Source organism: Camelus bactrianus, chromosome 33 (genome assembly GCF_048773025.1).
Source record: "Camelus bactrianus isolate YW-2024 breed Bactrian camel chromosome 33, ASM4877302v1, whole genome shotgun sequence".
Lineage (NCBI taxonomy): Eukaryota > Metazoa > Chordata > Mammalia > Artiodactyla > Camelidae > Camelus > Camelus bactrianus.
This window is the reverse complement of record NC_133571.1, coordinates 18,447,262-18,469,616: the sequence shown is the minus strand read 5'-3', so window position 1 is coordinate 18,469,616 and position 22,355 is coordinate 18,447,262. Positions and strand designations below refer to the sequence as shown.

Genomic DNA, 22,355 nt, shown 5'->3' with positions numbered 1-22,355 from the left:
AGAGGAGCTGCCAAAACAAGCAAACAACAACGCCAATGCTCTTGTTTACGGCAGGATTATGGAAAGTCCTGATGGAGGAGGAAACTTACAAGCAAAAGTGAAGGAAGAGTCCCGCTGGGCTGGAAGGAAGATGTGAGTGGGGAATGATGAGGGCGTGACTGGGAAGATCAAAAAAACATGACTGCTTTTCACTCTCTTTCTGGGTAAAGCAACAACTACAACAAGAAAAACCCAGCACGTATGTATCCGGTGTCTCCTCCATGATCCACACCTGCTGGGCGCCGCAGGAGAAAAACACCTGGGTCCTGCTGTAAAAGTGCGGCCACGTCATTGCAAAATAAGAATATCCGTATGAAACATCATCTGATAAGACAAGCAAATACATGAAGTAGTGCTGTGCTGTGTGCTAGAGCCTCTCCCTCTCTCTCCACAGAGAAACCAGGTCGGCAGGAGCTGGAGCCCTCCAGGAAGTTTTCAGGGGTCTTGGAGGACTGGTCAGGCAAGATTTAGTGAAAGGAGGAGAGAAGGCGTTCCAAGAAAGGGGAGCAATCTGAGTGAGGAAGAGGTGGGGAAAGCATGTGGCCCAGGGACAAAGCAGAGGCTGGTCCGCCTGAGAGACTAGGGGAGGTACTAACGCTGAGTAAGCTGGGTGGGGCCACAGCACCGGGGTTCTGAGCATCAGGCAGAGACCAGGCTTGGGCTGTGAGCTCCTGGAGCCACTGAAGGTTTTGCAACAAAGAAAGGCTGTGAAGAAGAGGTACCTCCCTGCCCTGCTACCTCCCCTTAGTATTTTCCTTTTAATTAAATGAAACAGAGAGGCTTCCTGGAAGAGGTGGAATTTTAGAGAGAAGATTCAGGCAGAGGGTGTAGGGCAATGTGCTCATGGAAAGATGTCCCTCTTGTTCATGATGATGTCCCCCAGGATGAGCCACTTCCTCTGGGACTGTCTACTAACCTCTCCAGGACCAAGACTGGTGACTCACAGAAGTACATCAGAGACAAGACCAGAACACCCGTGGCAAGGTGTTGAGGACAAGGACAGCATCTTATGCGTCTTTATAGCCCCAGATCCTAGCAGAACGCCAAGCATGTGTCAGGTTCTCAGCAAATGTCTGTTGAAATGTTCAGTGGTGGATCCTTTTCATTCTAATCAGTGTCCACAAGCAGCACTTCAGAACCAGCCCCTGACAAGGGGCTCCAACTTGTAATCTTCTGAACTGTTGACACATTGCTGCTGAGCATACATGAACTCAGTACAGGACGTTTCTTGGTTGGACTGCATGGAGGGGGTATCTACCCTGCCCTCTGGGACTGTCTGTTGAGACACAGCAACTTGGAAGAAGATGTGGTGGCCCTTCCATTTGCACATGCTGCTAAGCTCGGAAGGACAGCCGCTCTGCTGGGAGATGGGTTCAAGGATGTTATACAGCTTTGAACAAGCTAAAAGAATAGGCCAAAACTTAAAAGTCAGTTTTTTCTTCCACCAGTTTTTATTTCTTGCACAATAAGTGAAATAAATTTGAAAATTAAAAAAATTGCTCACAATCCCATCACTCTAAACCATCGACTTACTATGCCACATGAAAATGTCTTTTAATTTTCTTACAGAATTGTAGAAAAAGGTTTGACGAGAATATATATACTCTTACATTCAAAAATCAACTACAAAATCACAGATTGAGTTATGGGTTATGGGTTAAGGCATGGGTTATTTGAGTTAAATGCATGCTTAGGTAGAGCCTGGGGTATGGTGTGGCTGTCAAGCCCATTACATTGATCTTAGGTTGCCTTAATAGCCAGACAGTGGCCAACCAAGGGGAAAATGGTCCCCTCACTTTGGACTTCTCAATCCACATTACTTTTAGATGCAGTTTTGGTATCACATTTTAGTAACTTTGACAGTGATGAGTAGAAGAGAGAGGTGAGCAAAGATGTCTAGTGGTTAAAGGGCTGGTTAAAAGCACAAGCGCTGGAATCAGACAGTGCAGGTTTCCATCACTTACCAGCAGTGGGACCCTGGGCAAGTTCCTTAACTTCCCTGTGTCTCAGTTTTTCATCCATAAAATAGGGCTAATAAGGGTTTTCTACCTCTGAGGTTGGCTGTGAGGGTTGAATCGTTGCATATACTGTGAAGCGCTTATAACAGAGCCTTGCCCAAAATATGCACTCACTGAATGTTAGCTGTCTTTGTTGTCATTTTCATGATTAGGAGGTTGTGAAGTAGAAGATATGGGAAAAGAAACTAGAGATACACCTTCATTTGTCCCTCTTTAGTACTACTCATTGCTCCTAGTTCTACTGACTAAAGCAACAATCTCTCTCCCACACGGTGGTCCTCCAAATACTTGAAGAAACTATGTGAAAGAGGGGCTGTGTTGCTCCACCCGGTAGAATTAGGGCTAAATGATAGGTATCCGAGGGAGCCAGCCATCAGCTCAATATACGAAAGACTTCTCTGGTAATAAGAACCATCCCAAAGTGAGCTGGCCTTCCTTGGAAGGTAATGAGCTCTCAACACTCACCAGTACTGGGTGAGAAGATGCCCTGAGCCTGGTCTCCCAGGTTTGGCTTCACCAATTCACAAAATGTTAAAAAAAAAAAAAAATTGGGAAACTGGGAGGGCTGACAAACATATACACTGATAAAACATTAATGGTGTCTTCTTTCACCATCGTTTCAGAAAGTAATTCAACCCCCAAAAGTAAGGAAAGCAAAAAGGGCCACCCTTTGAACTCTTTGAACTGAATGAAGACACATCATGAAAAGCATCCCCTCACCCCCGCCAATCTCTGTCTCCTCTCTCTTTCTGTCTCTCTCTCTCTGTCTTTCTGTCTGTCTGTCTCTCTCTGTGTCTCCATCTGTCCATCTCTCTCACACACATATACACACATGTATGCACACATACATGCACATGCAACCTCTCCACATTGTCCTTGTTCTTCACTCCTTGTGCACCAGTGGAGAAGTCTTCCTGACTGGCACCGACCTGGGGACGCCTGCTGGGAACCAGCCAGGTGCATGGTATTTTAGGGCCTTCCAAAGCCAGTAGCCTGCAGTCCTGGAGGGCAAGTGATCATGTCCAAGGCCCTCAGACAAGCAGCCCTGCAGTAGTGCAACCAGAATTTAAACTCAGGCCTGTCCTGCTCATCATGAAGATAAACTTGAGTCATAAATGGGATTGACCATTCACATTTATAAATATGAGGAAATGTATGGAATGATAAATGAGGAATTCTCCTGTTTGTTTGGAAGAGGAAGGGAGAAGGAGAGAAGAAAGCTTCCCGTGGGAGGAAGCACACAAGAACTTGACTCTGCATGCCCAACAGAGCTGAGCAAACTCCCACGAGCCATGCCCCGGTAAGCTGGAAGGACGGACCAAGATAAGCTTAGGGCTTAGCAAGGCCGTAGGTCTAACATAGAGGGCACGAGACCAAGGGTGTCATGAGTTCACACTCTGACTCCATCATTAACTTACTGTGTGATCTTGAACAAGGAACTTTAACCACTGTCTGCCTCAGCTTTCCCCTCTGCAAAATGATCGTGTTAAGACTACATAATCCTGAAAGCAAAATTCCATCTGAAACCCATACTTCTCTGAGGCTGCCCCGACTCACTCCCCAGGGCGGACCTAAGTCCCCAGTGCTAAAGTAGTTCAGTATGTGATCGTAGTTAAGAGTGTCCATGCGGGAGCCAGGCAGTTCTGGGTTTAAGCCTGAGTCTGCCACGTACCTAATCGTAACCTCTACAAACCTCAGTTCTCTCGCCTTTAAAAGAGGGATCACCTTTCAGTGAGATGCTGCACCTACAGCATTCTGTGTGCTGCCGGGAACATACTCATAATGACAAACGGGGCTACTGTTGCTGCCTTTCAGTGTTATGAGGTCAGGGCTGGCAGCCTGCTGAATGGAAAAGGAGAGGCCAGTCAAGACGGCTGAGAACCTGCATTCATCCCACTGCCCTTGACAAGCTTTTCTTCTCCTGCCGCAGCCAGACCTTTAGGATGAGGACAAATCATGGCAACATGTTCTTGGGTACCAAGGGTTTCTCTGGACTCCCCTTCTCTGAGAAGCCCTCTGTAGGCATATGAGCAAAACCCTGACAAGAGAAACAAAACTTGAATAGACCATCCTGGGAGAAAACGCCTGCAGGGCCCTGGTCCCACTCCATGGCCAGGGTCCCCTCTCTTCTCCACCTCTGCCCACCTCGCCCTTGACAATAGCTTCCAGTTGTTCACGTTAGTCGAATGAGGCTGTCAGTTACAGCATCGCAGGCCCTGACCACCAGGCTCTAAATTACACAATAACTGGGTAATTGAATACTGATATAATTACCTGGCACTAAATGCTTGGTGCTAAGAAAAATTCCTGCCCAGCACTGAGGGTGCTGCTCTGCTCAGGCCTCCTCTAAGCCTGGTGAGACTGACGCCAGTTCCCCACTGTCCACAGCCCCCTGGGCCATGAGCAGTGCTGTGCACCCAGTAGCAGAGGACCTGGAAAAGGTCCCTCGGTCACACTGCACAGGCCACACCCAGGCCCAAGACCCTCAGCTGGGGCCTGTACCTGTGAGTACAGGTATGTGTATGAGACCCTGGAAGGAGCGCTGGCACTGGTGGGCTGCTCCCACCTTCCTACTTGGAAGAAGGAACCGCAGATACTCATGACCAAACCCCCAGCCCTGCAGACATCCTTGGAAGTGCAGAAACACCAAGACCCAAGATGTGCCGATTCTCCGTCAGGAACATCACCTCTCCTCTCCCCGGTCCATCATCACAACCTGCCTCAGGCTTCTTTCTCTGTCCTGGGCCCCTAACTGGTCTCCTGGCCTCCAGCCTTGCCCCCATTTTGGCCCATCCATCCCCTCCCCAAGCCTGGGATCCTCCTAAAACACAAATTTCATCATGTCTATTCCTCTTTAAAACCCTCCAATGACTCCTCACTGCCTGGCAGAGTTCCCTCCGGCAGCTCCCAGGTGGCCGCTGGCCTGGCCTGTGTTTGTAAATTTTGCCAATATCTAAAAAGTGGGACATTTCACATTTGAAAATCCAGATTGCTGAGTTTTCTCCTAAAGTGGGATGACCTAACAACGCCCACCCTGCGTTTCCACGGGCCAATCATTGGATGACGCTGAGTATCAGTCGCCCCCTTTCACCAGGCACGAGCGCTCCTGTTTGCCCAGCACAGAGAGGGCGGGTGTCGCCGCTCCGGCCAGAACTGGTACCTGGATGGTGGACCGCGCTGCCTGCTGAGGAGTTTCAGGTTCAAGATGACAGAACGGAGGTGGCTCATTACGTTCGCAGTTACACTGTTCCCAGCTAGGCAGGCCCACCCAGAGTCCCTCCCTCTCCCCGGCAAGCAGCCCCTCCACTCCTAGCCGGGGGAGAGCTGGCGAAGGTCTTAGGGCAGTTTCCAGGAATGACCGGCAGGTGCCAAGGAGTCCCAACCCCTGGGTCCAGCCACTCCCCACCCCCAACTCAGTGGAGCCTGCGCCCTCTCCCTTGATTTCCAGCCCACTGTTCCTATCAAAGCCCTAACAGCACATATTTTGTTAATTGTACAAACCTAATGGGGGAATGCATTGGCAAAAAAGGGTAATGGCCATCAGACCAGCAATAAAACAAAATTAATGGCCCATAGGAAGAAATCATGTCCACTTAATCCCGGCTCTGAAACTCTAATAGAATAATGGAATACCAGCGGAGGGTTTTCCTCTCTATGCAGATTGCTTACACCATGTTAATCACTTGCAAAGCAGGCCACATACCACTCTGGCTCACATGACCCTCCAGGGAAAGTAGCCGACCAGAAACATTAGCGCCGGGCTCATTACTGACATGCACCACCAGCAGCGACACCTTCCCTCCCGCCCTCCTCAGGTGACTCTGGGACAGCCAGTGTGGGTTGTCATTGAAAGCCATCAGAAGTGGTGGGCTGGAAAGTGAAACACAGGGTACCTAATACTAGTAGACACTTACTGAGTGCTTACTGTATGCCAGACACTGGGCTAGCTAAGTGCCTTCTAGGTACTGGATTACTATGTCCTCTCTTCATCTTCTGGAGCTGCGGAGTCTAGTAAGGTAGCCACTGGTCACATCTGTTTGTTTGTTTAATACAAATTCTAATTAATTAAAATTAAATAAAATCTAAAATCCAGCCGCATTTCAAGTGCTTGACGCCCACGTGTGGCTAGTGACCGTTGTCCTGAAGTCTCAGACAGAGAGTGTTCCCATCACCACGGGTGGGTGTACCGGACAGTGCTGCTCTAGAATACTGAGGTCATTTTATCTTGCTCATTTAGCAGATTCAGAAATCAAAGGAAAGAGAGGTGAGGCAGGCTGTCCAAGGTCATGGCTGACCTGGGTTCTAGTCCAGCTCTGACTCAGTCTGGCCCCAGGATCCCCACCATCCACACTATTTCTTGATAGAACCAGCAGTTGAATCAGCTTTTGAGGAAAGTTGGTGGTAGAAAGGCTCTTCCGGGCTGTTGCTCCCCCAGCCCCCACCCCGTGGAGAGCAGACAGACCCCAGTGCTCACTTGGGAGCCAGCTCTGTGGGGTCTCAAAACTGGGAAGGCCATTTGGAGAGGGAAGGCTTCATAAATCATCCCGCCCAACCTCCTTCCATTTATAGATGGAGAAACCAACACACGGAAAAATTAAGTGGCTTGTCTAAGGTCAAAAAGCTGATTAGCAACCGAGTTAGGACTACAATCCGGATTTCCTGATGGCCGGTCCTCACTGGTGGAGGGAGAGGACAGAGAACTGCCCTGAGAGAAGACAGTGGTGTCCCTCCAGCCTTCCTGGGGAGTCCTGGGCCAGGTCTGCAGAGGCTGGGGCTGCGCCTGAGGGTACCAGGCTCTGAGGAGAAGGAGGAGGGGAAGAATGAGGGATGCCCAGGCCTGGAAACTGCAGTGGTTCAAAGCGTGACTGCACTGCCACTGTCTTTGGGGAAAACGGTATAGCAGGATCTTGGCTATTGAAAAAATATATACACTTTTCCTGGGCCGCCCCAGTTTGAGAACGTATCCCATGGAAAGAAAAGTGCCCTCGCACGAGGAGAGCGCCACAGCACCCACAGTGGGAGAAAGTGAAAAACAAGCTGGAAGCCACCAATAGGGGGATGTCTGGATGCCTTGTGGTACAGCCACACTATAAATAAATGTAGCTCTTCAAAAGAACGAGTTAGAGCTACATGTTTTGCCATGAGAGAGGGCCATAATGTTCGGAGTAAGAAAAGTAAGTAGCAGAGTGATGCGTGCAGGGTGATTCCATTTTTGTAAAAGCGGAGAAAACTCCAGAATGAATGCATCCGAGTGCAGGAGTCTGTGTGGGCACGGAGACACCGTGGACGGAACAGCCTGGAGTGTTCCCGCCGGTGCTGACGGGGGAACAGGGAGAGAGGGAGGAATCCTCGCCGTTTTTAGCACATCTTTGCCTTGTTTCTGGTTGCAGTGAGCGTTGCCACTTTTACAATTTGGGGGGGGGGGGGAAGAAACCTCAATAAGGAAAAGAAAAACAATTGATGAAAGAAAAAGGGGTTGGACTCGGGAGGCGCTCAGACTCGACTTCGAACCTGCCTTACTTACTCGCTGTACCGCACTGTTGCGGGTCCTTAACCTCTGTCCATCTTGGTTTCCTCGCCTGGAAATTGATGATAATAATATCATATCATGAGGTTGGGGGGAGACTGATGAGAAAATGAAGTTAAACCTGTTCAATAGTGTGGGCCTTTTTATCAATGTTGAGGGAACAATCTGCCCCGTACACAGAGGAAATTTCTGGATCGACCCTCTGGGGCAACTCTCGTAGGACTTAATTATATGCCTCTATTTCGCCTTGTATTCCAGATCTAACATTCTAGCTACCAGACTGTAAGCTTCTTGTGGTTGGGAACAGTACCTTGTTTATTTATTCATTCGTTCAATCATCCACTTATTCCATATATTATTAAGTTAATAATAACTTAATAATTATATCTTAGGCAGATGCACCAGGCATCGTGCCTGACATCAGACAACAATGAACAAAACAGAAAAGTCCCTGCTTTTATGGAGCTCACATTCTAATGGGGGAAACAAACTGTAAATATATACATACAATGTCAAGAGATGACCAACACTCAGGAAAAAGTGCAGCGGGCTAGGGAGCAGAAGTGATCGGGAAGGGGAGTGGGGCACTTTACAGAGAAGCTCAGAGCTCTCTGAGAAAGTCCTCTCTGTGGCATGTGCCCAGCGAGGTCAGTAGTTGTGCAAATTTATTAATTTAAGAACAAAATAAAAATAGATTTGATGGAGAGCGGAGAATAATTCAGACACCTTAAAAACATCCCCCTACTTCTGAGTATAATACCCCAAAGACCTGAAAGCAGGGACTTGAAAAGATAGTTTGTGCCCCCGTGTTCATACCAGCATCATTCACATGAGCCGAAAAGTGGACGCAACCCAAGCATCCATGGATGGATGATGGACAAACAAAATGGGATCTGTACACACAACAGCAATCATTCAGCCTTAATAAAGGGAGGAAATTCCGACACACCTACAACGTGGATGAACCCGGACCACATTATGCCAAGTGAAATAATCCAGTCACAGAAGGACAAGGGCTGTGTGATTCCATCCACATGAGATGTGTGGAGCGGTCAAGTTTACAGAGACAGACAGTAGAACGGCGGCTGCCTGGGGCTAGGGGAGAGGAGCTGGGGAGTTTTGGTTAATAGATACAGAATCTCCGTTTTGCAAGATGAAAAGAATTCTGTAAATGGATGGTGGTGATGGTTGTACAATGATATGAATGTACTTAATGCCACTGAACTGCACACTTAAAAGTGGTAGAGATGGTAAATTTTATGTTAGGTGTATTTTACCACAATTTAAAAAAAGATAAGGGAGCCCAGGGCAGACAGAGAGAGCAGGGAGCCCCAAGTCTCTGCAGCCACAGCTGGGGAACCCAGAGGGACTGGGGCCCCCAGGCCAGATGGCCAACAGGGTAGGCAACTTTCCTATGGGAATATCTGAGCTAAGGTGATTCCAGGGAGCTGATGGTAGACAAATGAGACACGATTTAGGGTAAAAAAGAAAAGAAAAGAAAAGAAAACTTTTTGTTGCTGTTGGAAAGGCTTTTAGACAGAACCTAGGAGACAGTCCTCGTCTTCATGACCCTTTGACCTTGTGGATGTCACCCTCTCTAGGCCTCAACTTCTTCATCTATTGAACCAAGTGGCTAGATCAGAGCAACAGGAATCTTAAAGCTTCAGTGCATCCACAACCCCCTTGGGACTTGATCCAGAATGTGTGTACATTTTTCTGTGGACAGATTTATACATTTTACCAAGATTTCAAGGCTGTCCATGTCCCCAGAGAGGTTCAGAGTCACTCAGGAGATGCTCACTAGGTTCTCATTCATCTAGAAATTTCTAAGATTCCAAGGAATCTTGGACTAAATACCAGTACATCTTTGGGCCTCAGAGAAATCAAGATGTTTATTCCTGCCTTGCCTGCGACACAGAGATATTATCAAGATGGAGTGAAATAATTACATACTTTGGAAAGTTAAAACGATTTCTCTCGTGTAAGTAAAGATGGTTATTGTTGTTGTTGTCTCAGGGAAACAGGAACAGTTGTGCACAGGCGTAAGGGCAGAGGCAGCGGCCAGCTCGTCCTGGGCCTGCGCTCCTGAACAAAGGTGGCGTGGCCAAGGGATGTCATGTCTACAGGCTGACCTTCCTTTGATGGGAAATGAAGAGGCCCCTGATTCTCCTTGTGGGGAGGGGCCCAGGCCATGAAGAAAAGTAAACCCAGCCCCCCAGGAGGTGCACTCCAGGGTAGGACAAATGTATCCCCTTGTGCCAATGAGTCCTCATCTTGCATCCGGCTTTACTTGGGAGGAAATTTCAACTGTGTGACTGGGAAAGTGGCAGACAGAGGCTGTGTCAGGGAGAAGAGCATGGGCAGAGGACAGGACCTGCCACCAGAGAGCAGGCCCCAGACTGGAAACCTGTGGAATGACCAAGCCAGTGTCCCCAGGGCAGAGGGGACCTCAGCACAATGGCAGTACCAGCCAGGAGGAGCAGCTCAGAGGCAGTGGGGGAGCTGCCATGTCAGAACTACACATGCCTGGACCCAGATGGGACCTTAGAGAGCACCCATTCCAACTCATCTTTTCACATTTGCAGAAACGGGTTGAGAGAGGGGTGGAGACCTATCAGGGAGTCCAGAATTGGAGACCCGGCCGATACCTCCCTTCATGCATTTACAAAGTGCGTTTTGCATGTCAGATGCTTTAGTAGGTCAGCGATGAATAATAAAGGACCAACCAGCTCCCACCCAAGGAGCCCAGTCTAACGGGAGAGACAGACGTGCCATCCAGCAGGTGTGTAGGGGCCACAGAGGAGGGTCCGCTACTTCAAGCAGGTACACCAGATGGGCACCAGGAGGGGGCTCAGCCGCTTCCCCTCAGGCCAGGCGGTGCTGATAGTGGTGGAGATACTCCCTGTGAAATCCAAGCCGAGCCAACAGCCACCCGCATCGCAGAGAAGGGTGCCCACCAGGGCAGCGGCCAAAGGGAGCCTCGAGGGTGCAGCCCCGCGGGGAGAGGCAGGCCTCTCCAAACTGGGCTTCCTGTTCACCACTTCCTAACTCGCCTCCGGGGCCTGGTCCTGGATATTGTTTCATCAATAACGTAGGAGGGCTCCAGCTTGTCTGGCCGAAGTTAGGCAGATGCGCGCAGCACAGCTGACAACAGGGAACTTGGCTGCGCCGAACGGTTCCGGGTTGCTGGTTCTCTGCAGAGGGGTGACTCTGTGGAGAAGGCAGCCGCGCAGCGGGTGTCCCCACCTGGAGCCCCGCACCACAGCGGGATGCTCAAAGAGCGCTTGCTTCCAATTGTTCTCGGCCACTAATCTGGCTCCAGGGTAGAACACCAATCTGGGAATAAACGGGGTAGGAAAACTATGTCTTTCCTAAAGGGGGCCCAATTTCACCACAAACAGGGGAGAGGGGCCAGTTTTGCCCGTTCTCCGCATGTGCCCGCAGCCTCCCGAGCAGGCCTGGCCGCTCCCCTCTCCAGCCCGGACTCACCCGGCCGCCCTGCCACCTGTAACGCCTCACTTGCTCAGCGCTCCTCCCAGGCGCCTCCAGTGGAGGCCAGATGACTCTGAAGGCAGGTAGAGAAAGCGGGACCCCTTGCTAGCTGTAACTACCCAGAACGACCTCTCTCCGGAACAACTGACTGTCTCCACCTGGCACCCACCAGCCAAAGCACTGGCGGGCATCGCAGGCTGACACAGGCCACCTCCCCGGGCGTGGAGGGGACTGCGAAGGCCCTTCCGAGACAGGACTTGCTCGAAGGGCCCCCTGTCGGGCTGCAGGGAGGCCGGCCTGGGATGCCCCTCCAGAGAGGACACAAAAGCGGCTCTGTCTCTGGCAGAGTGAAGAGCGAGCACCCTCCAGGGGCAGAGGGGAAGGAAGGGCTGGGGAGCGAGGCCCCTGCAGCAGATGCTTCCTGCAGACTCTGCGTGAAAGCCCCCAGAAACAGGAGGCCCTTCTCGTCATTAAATTGCCTTCTTGTGGCTTAAAATAACTGAATCAGAGAACTTTCCCTGTGACTCTCTCGAAAGCAAAGTAGTAGATAAAAGACCTTCACCAGCCCTCATCCTTTACTCCTGGCCTCCTAGCAGACAGGCCACAGCTTCTATGACAAGATGCCTCCTTCACCAGCACGTGATTCAGCTAGTCAGCGACCTCATAAACTCTATATAGTAAAAAAAACTCTGGAAAGTAAACAAGTTTTAAAAATCTCTGAGCAGTCAAAGCACATGTCACAAAATCTTTGCACTAAAGTTTATGAACCTTACTCAGAAGGACACTCCCCAGCTTTAACTTAGAGCCTCTCTACCCTGATTTTATACACATTTCTAATAGGCTTAGTTATCCGGTCCCTTGGGTCTCAGCTGATTAGAAGCAATGGAAGAGGAGGGGGCCGGGCTTCGCCACAAGGCATGCTGAGAGATGGAGGGCTGACCAAGGAGAGAACTAAGGGGAACCTGGTGAATCATCACATAAGGTTCAGTCATGTTCAGGGTCATTTACTGAGGAAGTGAGAGGATGTCCACAGCTGATGCTTAAAACATCCTTGGAGGACTTTAAGAAGTAAACCTTTAGCTATCTGGAAAATCCCAAATGGGTCTCCTTCTTGACACTTCTAGGCTCCTGGGTTCTTCCTATAGGTTGTCTTGAGTGTGTTCAGAAGCGGCTTGTGTTCGTTCCTGGGTGGCTCATTCATTCACTCAACAGGCATTCATTCCTTGGATGCTGGGGCAGCCCAGTGATGCACAAAGCGAGATGAAGGCAGGGATGGTTTTGATACACTACACACGTGCACACACATGCGCACACACATACACACGCACACACACGCACACGTGCACACACACACACACACACACACACACACATGCACCCCACGGGCGCCTATTACACATTAGGTGCTCAGCAGATGCATGTTGTACAGACGTTAGAAAACACATCTAGAAAGAGGAGAAAAGGAAGCCCACCAGACTATCCTGTGACCCAGTCCCTAGCCACTCACACGAGAGTCTTTGTGGGGAGGGGTTGTAATAATTCAGGAGTCAACTAAAGATGTCATCTTACCAAAACTTTAAACTCTTCCACCTAGAAAAATAAAAAGACAACACAGCATCGGTTCTAAAAAAATGTGGAAAAGATTCTCCAGTTCACCTCAGAGAAAACCGTCGCCCCTCTGGGCCTGGCTTCCCCGTCGATAAAACAATCAGTTCAGAGCCATCAGTGTCTGAAATGCTCCCAGCTCCTTGGTCAACAGGATCCTGGTTTTACTTAAGGACTGACCCCCACCCCAGCAGCCTGATTTTTACTTTCACCAAAGCTTTGGAAGGAAGGATTTTGATCAACGCTTCCTCTCCAGCCTCCAGTCAATCAGCCAAAAATGTGTGTGTGTTTTCGATCCCTGCCCCGGCTGCTCAGCCCGAGGAGACAGCAAGTGACTCTTCACCCTCTTCCCAGTCCCTCAGACCACAGGCTGTGGGACATGGCACTGTCACGGTTTTGGAGACAGGAAGTCTTTATGACACTCATAAGGGATGGTGCGGGAGGGGTTGGGATTCTGGCAATTTGTCCTGAAGAATTCAGGTTAATAATTTATATATGCATTTTTAAAAAAAAAAAAACCTTCTGAAACAAATGGCATACAAATTGTGTGACATTTGAAGGAAATTTGCCAATGTTGCTCAGTGAAGCATACTGAATATATGCAGTCCATAATAATAAGTTACTTAAACTCAGGGCACTAAATGATTTATTAATTGGCTCCTAATCCTTTCCAGCTCTGACTAAAACCAAGAGTGTGGCGGTATTTCACACACTGGTTCCTAATGCCTCCAACACCAGACAGCACGGCTGCCATTAGCTGTCACGTCCACCATTAGCTGTCACGTCCATTTCTCATTCTGGCCCCGACTCTGCAAATGGGCCCGGAGCAGGGCCTGGAGCTGAGGGGGTTGCTGTTGTCAGCAAAGGGGTAGATGCACCCCAAGCACACCCCAGCCCAATACCTCTCCCATGGATGTCCCCAGAACATGTTCATTTTGCCTAGAGTTCCCCTCCTCTGCATCCCCTTCCTGTCCACCTCTCCCACTGCTGTCAGTAGGTGCCCCTGGGTCGATGTTAACCCTGGGAGAACACAAGTCATTGCCTCCTGGGACGCCCAGCGCCAGGCTCATAGCCCCAGAGCCCTCTCAAGCAGCGAATGGCGAGCCAAGGAGAATTAGAATGGAGATGGGAAATAGAACACAAAGACCTGCCCTTTCTCCAGGACACACTGACCCAGTGGGGAATGTGGATTTCTGCTATCGTGTCTACTGACTGGGCCTCCTCCCCAGCCCTCGTGCTCCAGACATCAGCCTCTGCTTCCTGGGAGACTCCATGCTCAGACCGCTGCCCAGAGCCACCTGTAGACCCAGCCCTCTCCTGGGATTCGTACCCACAAGGCTGTGCTGACTGTGCGTCCCGTAGGAAGGAACATCCCCAGCAAACTAGAAGTCTGTAGCCAGATATACTGCCTGTGGGCGAAGGGACCCATAGGACAAGTGAGTGACTGGAGAACTGCAGAGACTGAGTTCAAGAGGTGAAACGATTCTCCAGGCCTCCCTGCATCCCCAATGTGCTTCTCTCCAGCATTCTCATCTCAGAATCATGCATCTTCCACCAGGTACCCACATCTGGGAAGCATCTTTGATTATACCTCTGCCCTCCCTCTCACTCCTACACCCAACCCAGGGGGATTTCACTCCCCCAAAACATTTCTCCAGTCTTCCCTTTTCCATCTCCACTACCACTGCACCATTCAGAGCCCAGGGGTAAAAATCAGCAGCTCTTATCCTGCATTTTGTGGGACTCTCAGGGTTTCTGGTTTGGCTTTGTTTTTAAAAAGGTAACATGTAACATGGGTCAAAAATGAAAAAGTATATGAAAGTATACACTAAAATGTCTCCCTCCCATCCCTGTCTCCCACTTGCTCAAGCAAACACAAATACAGATTCTTGTTTTCCCCTTTTATGCACCCTTTTATACACTTTGGTGAATTTTTTTATACTTAATATATTTTTGGAGGCTTTCCATAACTGTATAGAGAGAGTTTCCTCATTTCTTTTTTTAAATGTATAGTATTCCATTGTCAGGATAGTCCATAGTTTAACTAATTGGTACCCAATTAATGGACATTTGGGTTCCTTCCAGTCTTTTGCTATAAGGAATAATGTTGCAAAGGATAAACTTGTCATATGTCATTTCACATGTGCACAAGTATATCTTTAGGATCAGTTTCCCCAAAATGAAATTGCTGGTCAACAGGCACATGATAGACACTGTCAAATTGTGCTCCAAATAGGGTTGTACTGATTTATACTGTAAGACAGCCTGTTTCCCCAGAGCCTTGCCAGTACAGTGTGATAACAAACCTTTCGGACTTTTGCCCATTTCAAAGATGAATGAATAAAGCTATCTCAGGACAGTTTTAGTTTGAATTTCTCTTATTATGTGTAAGATTAAACATCCTTTACATGTTAAGAGCCATTTGTATTTTCTTGTCTGTGAACAGTCCGAATTCTTTGCCTATTTTTTCTACTGGGTTGTATTCTGTTGTTACTGATTTTTAGGAACTCTTTCTATGTTAGGGAGAATAGCCCCGTGATTTGAGTTCCAAAACTTTTTTCCCCATTTGTCTCTTGACTTTGCTTAAAATATTTTGTCGGTGCTTTTAAAATGTTTCATTTCAATTCCACAGGCCAGGAGCATTCACTCTGCTAACTGTTGCAGCCTCCATGACTCCCCATAGTTTTACAGTTGACTTGCTTTACTGTTTTTAATTGTCAGCTGGGACTGCAATGTGATGTCTGGAACTGTTGCCACCATTATGTGACCCAGAGGAAAGCTAATCTGAAAACAGCTGATATCTGGAGAATGACAGAGAAAGAACCTGGGAGCTTGTTGAGGTCCTTGAGTCACTGTATATCCAACCCTAGAGCAGTCCTGGTTCTGAACTTCACAGTAAGTAAGAAAATGGATCCCTTATTGTTTAAGCCAATTTGGGTTGGATTTGCTGCTACTGGCAGCCAAAGGCATTCTGACCAATACACATGTTGAATGTTCTTGCAAAAGTCTGGTCCCTTCCAATCCATCCCCACTGCTGCTGAGGCCTGTGTTCTGGAATATAAACCTGACAATATCACTCCTTTATTCTAATACATTCCGTAGCTCCCATCACCTGCGATCTACGGTCCAAGTGCCGTAGCTCTCAGTCCATCCCTGCCCACTCCTCTCCCCTCTTGCTCCTGCTGTTTCACACCTCTGTGTTGTCGCTCACCCTGTCCCTACTCTCTGGAGGGGCCTTTCCGTCCTTCTCCTGCCTAATTCCCAGGACAATCTGTTCTGACATCACCTCCTCCAAGCAAGTTGCAGACCAAAGCCCACCCCGCCCCCATCACAACCATGCAGCGTCCAATGCTTTCCTCCAGGGCTGTACCAACCTCATGGTCTATTTATCTTCTTATGTGCCTCAGCCCCAACCCTGCTCATTCCCTGTGAGTTCCCTGAAGTCAGGGGCAATACCATGTTTATTCTGCATCCCAAGTACCTAGCTCAGGACCCAGCACATGGCAGGCGTTCAAGCTGTGTTTGCAGAGCTGAATGGAGCCCCTCAGAGTCATCTCATTTGTGCCCACAGATGTCCCCTCATACCTCCTCTCTACACAAGTCCACGTCACTTTACAGAGAAGCAAGAAGAAAGGTCCCACCCTTCTGGGCCTGCTCTCAGAAGGGAAGCAGATGACCTATTAAGAGACCAGATTAAACAGGGCCGTTGCCTTGGGCGTGGGCTCTGTGCCAGTGTTCCCGATGCTGCAGCACATCGCCTGCTGCCACAAAAAGCCGGGGTCAGGAGCCCGGTTCCCAGCTGCCTAACCAGCTGAAACCCAGAGAAATCACTTAAGCCCTCTGTGCCTCCTCTTCCTTATTTGGGAAAGAGGGATGAGCAGGCCTTCGTGAAGATGAGCTGAGTGTAACTGTCTCACAGAAAATGCTCAGTTGTGACAGCCACGCTACGTTCCCCCCTTACAGCTGAAACCAGCCCCTGGAGGACGAGGCAGACCTCAGCAGGTGGGCCCCTTTTCTAGCTCAGACAGCAAACTGGTGACCACTGAGCAGAACTGTACTCCTAGGAACAAGCTGCAAGGAGGGCGGACATCCACCGGGCACTTCCCAGTGCAGCCTGCGCTGTGTGGTACCCACCCGTCCTCCTGCACGCGCACCACAGCCACCCTGCGAGGCGGTGCTTTTTGCCCAATACTAGAGATAAGGGAGGCTTACGGGAGCAGAACAACTTGCCAGAGTGTCCGCAGCATGAACCCCGTTCAGCGGGGACATCGGGGTCTCATCGCCGCTCTGTCTGGCTGGCTCTCACACCTGAGTTCTTCTTACTGTCTCTGTTGTCTCCAAACCATAGGAATGAGGCTGGCCTGATGAATCCGGGACTTGTGTTCCCTCTGATAAAACTAGAGGAGGTGACCAGGGATGGGGGAGGAAAGAGGGAGATCGGGGGGGAGAGAGACGGGGGAGATGGGACAGTGAAGGGAGAAGCTCTCAGAAAAGATTTCCCTCTTATCACCAGCATGCCTCTGTGCATGTGTGTGTGTGTGTGTGTGTGTGTGTGTGTAAGACTCTGGTGTGCCTGTGTGTATGAGTCTGTGTGTGCAGACATGTCCATGTGTCCATGGCTCTGTGTGTTACATGTGTGTACGACGCTGTGCACATGTGCCTGGAGTGTGTGCGTGTGTGTATTCAGGAGGGGAGGAGGGGAGCCTGCTCAGACTGGCCTCCTGCCTACTTCCATGCACATTCACACGCTGGCCGCATCGAGCCTAAACACGGCCGCCCGGCGTGAACTCTGCCTGTGGGCAGCAGTGGGAGACCTCGCCTATTAACTCGCCTCTTAAGATGCTCCCTGACACAGGCAGCTGCAACCAGCCATGTGACATGGGCGGGGCTGTCTCTGCTATTAGTCCGTGGGTGACCTGGGGAGGCTGCTGAAGGGCCAGCAGAGGGAAGAGAGGAGGGAAGAGGCACCTTTTGTGATTTAGTTGGGCTCCCTAGAGAGGCCTTCCCAAACCTCGATGCATCATGGCCCCTCTGGTCAGAGAGGACTCTGGGGAGGCCCTTCTGCCCAAGTTTCTCTCAGTTTTGAAAGATATTCAGAATACGGGGGAGACACACATTTTCCCAAACCAGCCATAAGCGGCAGCAGCCTGGCCTCTGCTGGGAAGGGAGTGGGGAGGGAGCCACAGGAGAAGTTCCCACTCAACCTTCTCAGGCCCCTCTCAGCACCCACCAGGATTCGCCCCTGAGTTTCTCTCTCCTGCTGCCTCTCATTCCATCTGACGCTGCCTGCGGTGAGAGAAATGGGGCCCAAGGTCGCCCAGCCCGTCAGGAGCAGATTCGGAACACAGCTCTGCCCCATCCCTGCCTAATCCCCCAGGCCACCCGCTGCTCCGAAGGCCTCTGAGTACCTCCAGAGGACAGCCACAACCAAGGGTTTTCTCCCTGAGCAGGGCCAAAGAAGACAATCTTATGGGGCCTGGACTAAACGCAAATTCTTACCCTTTCCCTGGACTCCAGGGGGGAAAATACATCATTGTATTTACTTAACATAAAAACATCCCAGCAGCTGGGGAGAGCCTCAGCCTCTGAGTTCTCCAACCCTGAGGACCCAGTGTCCCCAAATCAATCTAGAGAGAGGCCAATGCAGTTCACAATTTAAGTGGAAAGGTCCTTTTTTAACCATCCCCCAGCTTCTTTGGAAAACAAGATGCAGCAGCTAGACAACCAAGCCTGGAGTGTGACCACCCAGGCCTGGGAGGAAGGACGACAATCATGCCGCCTTCCTGGGCCTTGCGATGCCCCCAGAGATCCTTTCACCTCTGTCCTCTGGTGTTCGTGAATTACTGGGCAATGGAAAATAGAAGTTTACTTCCTGGCTCAGATGCTGCTTTTCTGGCTGAAAGCCCTTGGGCAAGTTCTGCCCATTTTACAGGAGAGAAAAGTAAGACCCAGAGGATGCGGGGTCTGCCTGAGTCACAGAATGTTGCACACACAGCACTGTGTCCGCCCAGATCCTAATTCACAGTCTGGAGTGCTATGCACTGCCCCTCAGCTTTTCTTTTACTCACTGTAGCCTTGATCAGAAAACCAATTATCGTCAAACTAACTCCCAGGCCCTTTCTTCCTGGCAGGAGGGAAACAGTCCACTAGCAGCAAGCTGATATGTGGACAATCTGAGAGCCTCCCAACTGCTCCGGAAGACACCGCCTTCCCCTTCCAGGACTTCACATCATTGCCAAAACAAGAGGAGAAAGCTTCCAACAAAAGTTTGTTTTCATGGAGATTTTATTTCCTTTGCGGAGGCTCTCCCACCACAGATTTCTCTTTGTTGAAGCTTGCATTCAGAAGTCACCAGATACACAGCTCCTGACCCTTCGAGCCCTCATGGGATCTCACGCCTTTATCTCTCCTCCCAGGCCCACAGGCTGCCTGCTCCCCACTCAAAAGGCCCTTTGAGCCACTCTGGAGAAAGGAGGGTCTTGGAATGGACAGACGCTTCAGTGGGACTGAGCCCTTCATGTCAAGGTTGGGGGAGGAGAGTGGAGAGGAGAGAGAGAAAGATGGAGAGAAGGATGGGGAGAGAGGAAGGGGGAGAGATGGAGGCAGGGTTGGGGGGAACACGTGTCTCTGAGCGCGGGCGAAGGGGTGAGGACGCCTAACCACATCCCCATAGCCATCAGGTGGAGGCCGTGTTCCTCGACGGTGAGGCTGCTAACTAGGGGCTCAGCCTGCAGGAGGCGAGTCTCCCGGGCTGCCCCCGGAGCTTGGCTCAGCTTGCGCTGAGGCAGAGCCAGCCCCGGCAGAACTTGGAAGGGGATAACGCTTGTCTTAGATGGACAAGCCTTTCCTTTTTGCCCTTTTCGGGGTCGGCTGCCCCCTCACCACCCAGCCCTCCCCCACCACCCCCACAACACAGTGTGGTACTAAATTTCAAGATTTTGCTCTGGCCGCCTCTCTCAGCCAGGAAGGGGTTAACAACATGTATCCACGCTTCGTGGGCAACCCCTCCTGGTGTGTACGCTAAAGAGAAGGGGAGAAAAAGGGAGAGAGAAAACAGGAAGAGTAGATGCTTAGCTCTGGGGAACACATGGCTAAGGGAGAATGACAGGTCCCAGAGGTGGATGGCATTTGGAGGCGGCAGTGAGCCAAGGCCACCGACGGAGGCCCAGCTGTCCTCAAGGGCACCGCCCTCCAGGAGGCGGGTCCTGATGCGTGACATCACGGGCACGGACCTGAGGGTCAGGCAGAGCTGGGTTTGATTCTCTGCCTACAACTTGCTTCACTTTATGATCTTGGGCAACTTATTTAATCTCTTTGTCTCTCATCTCCATCATCTGTTCACATGGGGATAACAGCGTCTCAAGGCTGATGTGAAGAACAGGCAACAGACCGAAAAAGCCAAGCAGGGGACCTACGGTTCCACACTAATGGGCTGTGTCTTTCCCTATGGGCCCCGTTTCACCCTTATCCCAGGTTGCGTGTGGTCAGACGGCAGAATTTTAAATGTTTACATCTTTAAGTGTCTATTTTAACTTCTGTCAGGAGGAGACAATAAACAGAATTTACAAAGCATTTTTCAAAACAATGTCTTATTTGTTCCTCAAATGGTCTTACCTCTATTTAATAAATGAAGGAATCGAGTCAGAGGTATGAAGTGACTTTTCCAAAGTCACCCAGGAGGTAAGCAGCAGAGGTAAGATGAGGCCAAGTCTAGTCAGCGTCTGATGCAGACACAACTGAGAAAGGCCACCCTGCACGGGGCAGGGAGGGGTGACTGAGGGGAAGAAAGTTGTGGATTCTACACTAAGGGAAGCCACAAAGGACAGCAACTTTTGGAAGATGGCTGGAGGAGTCTAAATAAACCTTTAAAGCCTGGATTTGAAAGACCGGAAGCTGAAGGCAACTCAGAGGGACATCTGTGGGGTCAGGAGATGGAGAAGAGAGAACAACTTCACACAATTTCTGAGACCACAGCAGGAATTCAGGGAAAGCTGTCCTATTATGTCTTTGACATGAAGACTGTGCAAGGGAGCCCTGGGTCAAACTAGGGTGCAAGAGAACGAGCATGTAGCAAAATTAGAATTTATTAGAGTCTATTTCCCAAAGGCAAAGCGAGTTCTAAGGCTAGACCTTCAATTATCCATCTGCCCGCAGAACATGTGTCCAAGATCTGCATCACACAGTAGAAAACAGTGACCAGGCAGGCAGTAGAGAAGGCTGCTATCCTGGCCTAACTTTAAAACCAGCCAAGAGGACCTTCATCCTGGGGGCTGGCTCCGGTGGTCTTGTTTCCTCTCCACATGCACCTTCCATCAGCCCAGGTTTAGAGAGATGGGCTGTGGCGTTCCTTCTCGCTCTGCTCTCTTCCTGTCCTGTCCTGTTCAGGCAAGTACCCCTGACACACTGAGCTCTGATTGGCTCGTATGAACATCTTCCTAACCTCCTGACTGGTGCTGACCCGCCCCTAGGGCCAAGCCAGGTGGAGTCATACTTGGACTAGAAGGATGACTCCTGGAGGACATTCCATCCAGGGATTCTGGGGTCTCAAATCCGTAACTACCAGCTCCAGAAAGAACACTGTCCCTCTGCGTCCTTTGGCACACACAAGACTGATGATGTGCTTCTGGACTGATCTCCTGCTTAACCAGCTGCAAAGGAACTTTTTCAAAGGGATGACGAGGAATCCCTCCTGGGTCCAGGGAAGCCGCTAGTCTATATTGTGAAGCAATTTCAGACAGTCTCCTTTTGCTTTCAAATGTACTTAATCAACATGAAAAGGATTGTGGGGGCTGGAGCTCCTACAGGTAGAACTAACGGAGAAGAATAATGTTCATAAATCATTTAGCATGCAATCCAAACAGGGGTGTATTTTTTTCTTAAAGGAAAAGGCATGCCAAAGAAATAGAGTCATATAGGAAACTGAAGCCACTGTGACTTGTCCTCAAATGCTGAGTGTCCCTAAGTGGAGTTTATATCATTTTCATCTGCAGTCTGACCCTCAATACTGATTTTCCAGCTCGAGTCCCTCCCCCATCCCGAAGGCTCAGACCAGCCAAGGGGTCAGCATCGTGGAAAGACAGCTGATGGAAACAGCTGCACTTCCCACCTCCCCTGCAGCCCAAATCAGGGACTGACTGTCTCTCCTCAGCAGCTGACTCCACCCTGGGGCAGCTGGGCCTGAGCTGGGAGCTCCAGGAGGAGGGGAAGCCAGGCCCACGAGGCCCAGGCAGCATTCTTTCCGGCCTCAGCTCAAATGTCACCTCCTCAGAGGGGCCCTCCTGCCACCCCTCACGGAGCGATGCTCGTGCCCTAGCCACGCTCTACCACCTTAACATGCTTTGTTTTCTCTTCTGAGCAATTATTACTGCTTTACACTGTATTAGACAGATATTCGTTGTGTATCTCCCTTAGCAGGATGTAAGCTTCATGAGGGCAGAAAATTTATGTTTTGTTGACAGTTGAATCCCCAGCACCTAGAACAGTATCTGGCACATAGTAGGTACTCAAGAAATATTTGTGTTAGATGGATGAATGAATAGATAGATACAATGATTCCTTCCCCCTCATCCAGGGAACATTCCAGGTACAGAAACCCTTGTCTATTCCAAAGTAGGAATCAAAAGCTGGAAGTCTCATTGATTTCAGAATCAGACTGCCATTTGTACCCAGAATCA

The 22,355-nt window shown here is 50.0% G+C and overlaps 1 protein-coding gene across 4 annotated transcripts in view; it reads right to left on the bottom strand.

Annotated features, from left to right (window-relative positions):
• Positions 1-22,355, bottom strand: part of PKNOX2 (PBX/knotted 1 homeobox 2) — a 233,749-nt gene that overhangs the window by 175,500 nt on the left and 35,894 nt on the right. The gene's annotated exons all lie outside the window — the stretch shown is intronic.